This window comes from Silene latifolia, chromosome 2 (assembly GCF_048544455.1).
Source record: "Silene latifolia isolate original U9 population chromosome 2, ASM4854445v1, whole genome shotgun sequence".
NCBI classification, from domain to species: Eukaryota; Viridiplantae; Streptophyta; class Magnoliopsida; order Caryophyllales; family Caryophyllaceae; genus Silene; species Silene latifolia.
In genome coordinates, this window is record NC_133527.1 from 123,818,985 (window position 1) to 123,826,470 (window position 7,486).

The window sequence follows — 7,486 nt, forward strand, 5'->3', positions numbered from 1 at the left end:
TCTTCATTCCTTTGGTCTTCATTGCGGGTGCACTACGAAGGCTCGGATAGCCTAGGCAATTGCTATCCTCACACTAGTCCAAACAATACACATCAAGAAACATTAAAATACCTCCCTCACTTTCTCTCATAATGATAATCTTGATCAAAACATAAAAATGTAAATCCAAAATTGACAAAAATGCAATACAAGAAGTAAAATGCAAGTTAAGGGGTTAGAATATTTACAAATGGTGGTTTAGGGAGGACTCCACCAAACTCTCATTCTTGTATGAGATGTTAAGGGGGCATAGCCAAGGTGTTGTTGATGTTGCTCAACACCTTGTAGAAGTAGTCGAAGGCTTGTTCATTTTTATTATAAAGATCTTCAATAGTCCTTTGTACATTGTGTTCTTCATGGTGGTGACCCATGTTAAGGTGATGACAAGGATCGACAAAGCCTTGGTCTAAGGTCATAGCATTGCCAATGTAAGGGTTGACTAATCCTTCAAATTCGTCATCCTATAGACCATCCACTTCACTAGCTTGGTTCCCTATAATGTCATGAGTTTATAAGAGAAACTCCTCTTTCTTGTTGTCATGGCTAATGAGGCCTTCTTCATTACTTGTCATGATTGGTGGTGAGCTATTCAAGCTCTCATTCTTGTTAGAATTTTCTTGCTCTCTGGATAGAGCATCTTAAGGATTATCCACTTTCTTCTTCCATATGGGTGGTGATTCTTTACCCATAGCTTGATCTTTTCTTTGAGATGCCAACCTCTTCCTATCACTTTCTCGGCTATAGTGATTAATCTTGAAACATGGCTCATGTAGTCGGGGAGCTCTCATTGTCTTTTCAAGATTAAAAATGATTGTCTCATCCCCCACTTCAAGTGTGATCTCTCCATGTTTCACATCAATTACCGCTCCCGCGGTGTGCAAGAAAGGTCTTCCTAAGATGATAGTGATGTGACCATTATTTGAGCATATTTAGTCCCCGAATTAGCCTCGTTCCTATGCTTTTTAGTGCATATTTGGGTCATTTACTATCTTTAGTCCTTTGTTTTGCATATTTTTTGAGGTTTTGTTTCCTTGGTAGGAGAGGAGTGCAAACCTTGCATTTTCATGGCAAAATAGAGCTAAATTGATCGAATATAATGACCAAGCATCAAAGAGAAGACAAGACTAGAAGGCCTTTGTACATATTATAGTAGATGGGCAATGATGAAGAAATCCTTGCATCCCCGACTAAATCCCGGAGGATTATTGGAATAAGAAAAGAAGAAAAGAAGGCTGGAACACAATCCGCCCGTCCAACTAGGCAAGACGCCCGTCCAGAGACACAAAAATCCGCCCGTCCCGACACCTTGGACGCCCGGATTCTCTTACTGGCCCACACGACCTTTTCTTCCCTCCATGAAAGATGCGCATATTTATGAAAGACCGGCAAAAAGGAGACTCGCATCTTTTCTGACAGGAGCGATACCTCAAGGACTTAATCGTCATTTAAGCCCTTAGTAAACCCTAATTTGTGTACCTAATCCCCACTATAAATACCTCATTAGTCTAATTAGATGAATCATGTTCTTCTTATCAATCTTTAGTGTAGTTTATATCATTCTAATCTCTTCTTAATCTTGTAATCAACTTCTAATCAAGTCTTAATACAAACTCATTTCCTTAATTTCTCTTTTGTTCATCTTTTATTTTGGGTAATTGAAGATTATTTGGGTTATTATTGGGAGATTGACAACCTTCCAATCATTCTTCAAGTACTTCTATTATTCTTTGCTTTATTTTGGAATCATTAGTAGGTATAATTCTCTTAATCCCTTTTTAATTATTGTTAATCATCTTCATTTATTCATCATGTTTTGCTTTGTTAATGTGATTGACAACCTTGTTAACATGCTAAACTTGATAATGAGTCAGTAGTTTCCTTAACTAGGGTTAATGGGTAATTAGGGGAAACCAACATGGGGGATGATTCATGCTTAATTTAATATGTTTTCATAATTTATTTGCTTGCTTGTTGTGATCTCAACTTATGCACATGTTATGTTTGATGAAATGCGAGCCTATGAATCCTTGCATTTTTTACCCATCACTTACCTTTTCAATGAGACTTGTAAGATATAAACCAATTCGAGTCTCATTAGACCATGCATATAGTTGAGTAGGGAGGATTAAGTTGACTTGTAAGTGTTGTACAATCTAATCGATTCGGCTCCGGGACCCAAACCTTCCTAGGATTGTAAGATATAAACCAACTCGATCCATCACAACAATAATTGCTTGCTTATAATTTGAGAATATGTTTGTATGATCAATTCCCATGAATCCCTTATGACCCCATGACACCCTAGTGCTTTTTATCAATTGTTTACATCCCATTTTAATCATCTTGCTTGTTTACTTTTATTGCTATTTAGTTTAGTGATCTTCTTATCTCAACCCAAATCGTGACACCCCTAGACACCGCTACTTGCAATCGAAAATCCTACATCAATACCCGTCCCTTGGGATCCGACCTTTACTTGCCTCTTTACTAATAGTAGAGTTGTTTGTGAAGTTATAAATATTGTTTTGGTCTAGGTGCTCCTAACGACAAGTAACCGAAAATTAAGCTCCAAGTGAGTCCGACCAGATAGGAATGTTGGAATCTTTCTCCATGTCAACAATAACAAAGTCCACCGAGATGAAGAATTTGCCAATTCTTACGGGCACATCCTCCCATATCCCTAAAGGTGTCTTCGTTGATCGATCCGCCATTTGAAGCGTAATATTGGTGCATTTGAGTTCTCCCATTCCTAGCCTTTTGCTTACCGAGTATGGCATGACACTTACACTTGCTCCAAGGTCACATAAAGCTTTGTTGATTGTGGTGTCGCCAATGGTGCATGGAATAGAGAAGCTTCCCGGATCTTTGAGCTTTGGAGGTGAACTTCCTTGTAGAATAGCACTACTCACCTTAGTGAATGCAATAGTCTCTAGCTTTCGGATGGATTTCTTCTTGGTAATAATATCTTTCATGTACTTTGCATAGGCCAGAACATCATTGATCAATTCCGGGAACGGAATTGAGACTTCTAAGTTCTTCAAAATATCCATAAACTTTCCAAGTTGTTCATCAAGCTTAGGCTTAGCTTGACAACTTGGGAATGGAAGTCTAATCACAATAGGCTCTTTCTCCTTAGCCTTCTCTTCATTCTTCTTCTTTGAAACTTCATTGGTGGTGGGTTCTTCTTCCTTAGAGTTCCCAACTCTTTGCTTGTCACTAGCATCCACAACATCTTCATTAATGGGCTTCTTCGGCCATTAATACCTTGTACCACTTATCAAATGGATGACATTCACCATTTTATGTCTTGGGGGATTACTTTGAGGTGGTAATTGCCCCTTTTGTCTTTGAGAGTTAGAAGATGCTAATTGAGACATTTGGGTTTCCAACATTTTGGTATGGGCTAGTATGTTGTTGATGGTGATGTCTTTGGCTTGGCTATCTTTTTGCATTTGGGTGAAAAATTCTTGTTGGTTATTTTGTATTTGGAGGACCTCTTTTCGAACATCAAAGCTTTGGTCATTGGATTGATTGTATGAAGGTTGATTTTGATAACCTTGGCTTTAGTTGTAAAAGGGTCTTTGAGCTTGATTTCTCATTGGAGGTGGGGTGTATGTTGGTTGAGGGATTTGAACATTTTGGCTTTTGTATGAAAGGTTGGTATGGAATTTGGTATTCTCATTGTAATAGTTAGAATAAGGGGTGCCACTCTTGTATGCTTGGAAAGCATTCACTTGTTCACTTGTTCCCTTCCATTCACTTTGGTCATGTCCCAAAGTTCCACAATTCTCACATACTCCACTTGTAATTGAGGATGATGCCACCATAGCATTAACATGTTGTTTGGGTTATTTGGAGGCCTCTTCAAGTTTAGACAAGGCCTTCTCAAACTTCAAATTTATGGTGTCAATATGAGCACTTAGTTGAGCACCCAATTGAGTGATGGAATCTACCTCATGCTTTCCTCCTCTAGTAGCCTTCCGAGGCCTACTATATTGCAAGTTATGAACTACCATTTCTTCAATTTTGGCCCATGTTTGATTGTCATCAACTTCGGTAAAAATACAATTGGATCCTATATTGAGAATGTTTCGGGAGTTTTTATATAGACCACTCCAAAATTGTTGCACAAGGAACCACTTGCTAAGTCCATGGTGTGGACAAGAACGACAAGTTTCCTTAAATCTCTCCCGTGCTTCATACAATGATTCCTCATCCCTTTGTTTGAACCCGGTGATTTGGGCTCTCAACATGTTAGTCTTCTCCGGGGGATAGAATTTCTTGTAGAAAGCAAGTGCCAACTTCTTCCATGAATCAATACCAAGAGTAGTCTTGTCTAGACTTTTCAACCATTTATTTGCGGTACCAATCAAAGAAAAAGGAAATAAGACCCATCGGATTAGGCCTTGAGTAACTCCGGTTTGAGAAATCGCATCACAATAGTCACAAAAAGTCTCCATATGTGAGTGAGGGTCTTCACTAGGCATCCCTCCAAATTGACTTCTCTCAACTAGTTGTATGAATGCGGATTTGGCAATAAAATTACGGGTTAAGTATTGTGGTGTAGGAGTACCATGTGGTAGGTTCTCCTCGGTTGGTACGGAATGTGATAAAAATTTAGGCATTGTGGGTTGATTTTGTGGTGGGTTTTGTATTGGGTTATCCTCTCCTTATCTTGCAAAAGGGTTGGTAAACTCAATGTTATTTGGTTGAATGTCCACAATCTCTCCAATACCTCTCAAAGTACCTCTAGCAACTCTTCTATTGTTGGTTAAGGTTCTTTCAATTTCAAGGTCAATAGGTAATGGATTACCTTGTGATCTCCTAGTCATGCAAAATATCAAATAACTCGAAAACAATTAGAATAACCTTGAGGAGATTGACTTCCCCAAGGTGAAGAAAGACACAACTAAAAACAATTAAAGAAAATCAAATCAAGTTAACACCGTCCCCGGCAACGGCGCCATTTTTTGTCTGGTATAGAACTCGTCCTCAAAAGCTACCAACCAAAACAATATTTATAAATTCTTAAACTACTCTTAGCAAAGAGCCAAGTAAAGGTCGGATCCCAAGGGACGGGCATTGATGTAGGATTTTCAATTGTAAATGGTCGTGTCTTAGGGTGTCACAATTTGGGGTTGAGGTAGGAGATCAACTAAAACTAATCAACAATAAAAACAAAGCAATTGTAAATGGTCGTGTCTTAGGGTGTCATGGGTTCATAGGGAATTCATAGGACTTGATCATACAAACATATTCTCAATTATATAGCAAGCAATTATTGTTGAGATGGGATCGAGTTGGTGTATAAGCTTACAATCCCTAAGAAGGTTTGGGTCCCGTAGCCGAATCGATTAGATTGTATAACACCTACAAGTCTACTTAATCCTTCCTATTCAACTATATGCATGGTCTAATGAGGCTCGAGTTGGTGTATAGGCTTACAAGCCTCATTGAAGAGATAAGTGATGGGTAAAAAATGCAAGGATTCATAGGCTCGCATTTCATCAAACATAACATGTGCATAATTTGAAATCACAACAAGCAAGCAATTTAATTATGAAAACATATAATATTAAGCATGAATCATTCCCCATGTTAGTTTCCCCTAATTCCCCATTAACCTTAGTTAAGGAAACTACTCACTCATTATCAAGCAATATGCTAACAAGGTTCTCAATCATACTAGCAAGGCAAAACATGATGAATAAATGAAAGTGATTAACAATAATTAAATAAGATTAAGAGAGGATTATACCTATGAAGATGATTCCAAAAAATAAAGTAAAGAATAATAGAAGTGCTTGATGAATGATGGAAGGTTGTCAATCCTCCAAATAAACCCAAATAATCTTCTAATTACTTAAAATAAATGAAGAACAATAGAGAAATTAAGGAAAGATTAATATTCAGAATTGTATTAAAACTTGATTAAGAGTTGATTACAAGAGTACTACTAGATTAAAGGATGATTACAACTTGGTTAAGAGAGCATAAAGAGATCATGCAAATCTAGGCAGTACAAAGGGGTATTTATACTAAAGATTAGGTACAAAGATTAGGGTTACTAAGGGCTTAAATGACTATTAAGTCCCTAAGAAAAGTTGAGGAAATGCTCCTTGTTGGGCCCATAATTGTCCTGCCTTATTAGACAAGAATCAGGAAATGTCCAAAACCAAGCCTGGATAGAAGGCATTTTATACGAAGCATCTGAGCACCAGAGCAGGCACCAGCCAGGAGGAAAGAATAGAACATGCATCTAAAATGTCAAGCCTGAATGAACATCTCAGCCAATTACGTATTAAAGCACCATCAAGACATGTCAGACGATGACTAAAGCTCAAGTAAAAGGCTCTTATTTGCAAGGGAGACTCATTCAACAAAGTCCACAACAAACGAAGAGAGTCAAGTGAGCAGAGATAAAGGCGGCCAATTCCAGGAGTAAACCAACCAATCCCAGGAAAATAGGGCACAAGGCCTATTTACAAGGAAAACCTAAAAACTATTGAAAAAGACCGTTTGAAGGCCAGTATAAATAACAAGGAAGATTAAAGAAGAAGGACACTTGATCATTCATCAGTGTAATCACACTATTACTCACATTATTGTAAACAATATCTAATTATTTAGAATCAGTCTTATTTAGCAAAACGCCAGATATACAAATCCCATGTCAGGCAAACCAAAATCATAGTGAAATCCCCTCCTGGCTTGGTGCCCGTGGTTTTTTCCCTTATTCTCAGGGTTTTTCCATGTATAAATCCTTGTGTCTTTATATTCTATTTGTTTTTGTTGCACTTTGAATATTGATGATGACAAGTCCCTCACTTATTTAATCTCCCTTTGCTTGTGATGTTTGCTAGATTGTGCATGACAGATTTACATGAACAACGTTTGACGCATGGAGCTTGACGCATGGAGCTTGTTTCGAGTTGGTTCAAGTTGGTCCAAGTCTAGCAAAGTGTAAGGGTATAAGATTTGTATTCACTCTTTTGTTCGATCTATAATACACGGCTTATTCTTTCCTGTCTAAAAGATTTTGGAGAAAATCTTTTCAAAACTTTTTTTGGCAAAAAAATAGTTTGTTAAAGATACTCCTTATTTTATGCAAGATCACATCTTTTATTTATGGGAAGGAGTTTGGTGGAGAGTGGAAAACAAGTTGGAATAAGTTACACGTTAATTTGTTTTGAAGAAAAAGATAATTGTGAGGATTTTGTTTCTTAACCAAAAAGATTTGGATTTGGTCAACCTGAGAAAGTATAAAAGGTGGACTTTTGATTTCATTAAAAAACACGACACAAGGCATAAACAGAATCTTCTCAAAAAGTTTTAAGAGAGTTTTTTTTGCAGTCAGACGTGTACCTTCAATCTTCCTTTTTTGCAAATTGATTTTGAACGAGTCCTTAATTTTATTTTGCAAAATTTATAAGCCGTGTGTGTTAGA

General features: G+C 37.5%; 1 non-coding gene across 1 annotated transcript; it reads left to right on the top strand.

Moving 5' to 3' along the window:
• Positions 1-4,185: 4,185 nt before the first annotated feature.
• On the top strand, positions 4,186-4,292 carry LOC141645145 (small nucleolar RNA R71). Its single transcript, XR_012544732.1, has one exon. It is a non-coding gene; the product is annotated as a small nucleolar RNA R71 (small nucleolar RNA).
• The last annotated feature ends 3,194 nt before the right edge of the window (positions 4,293-7,486 follow it).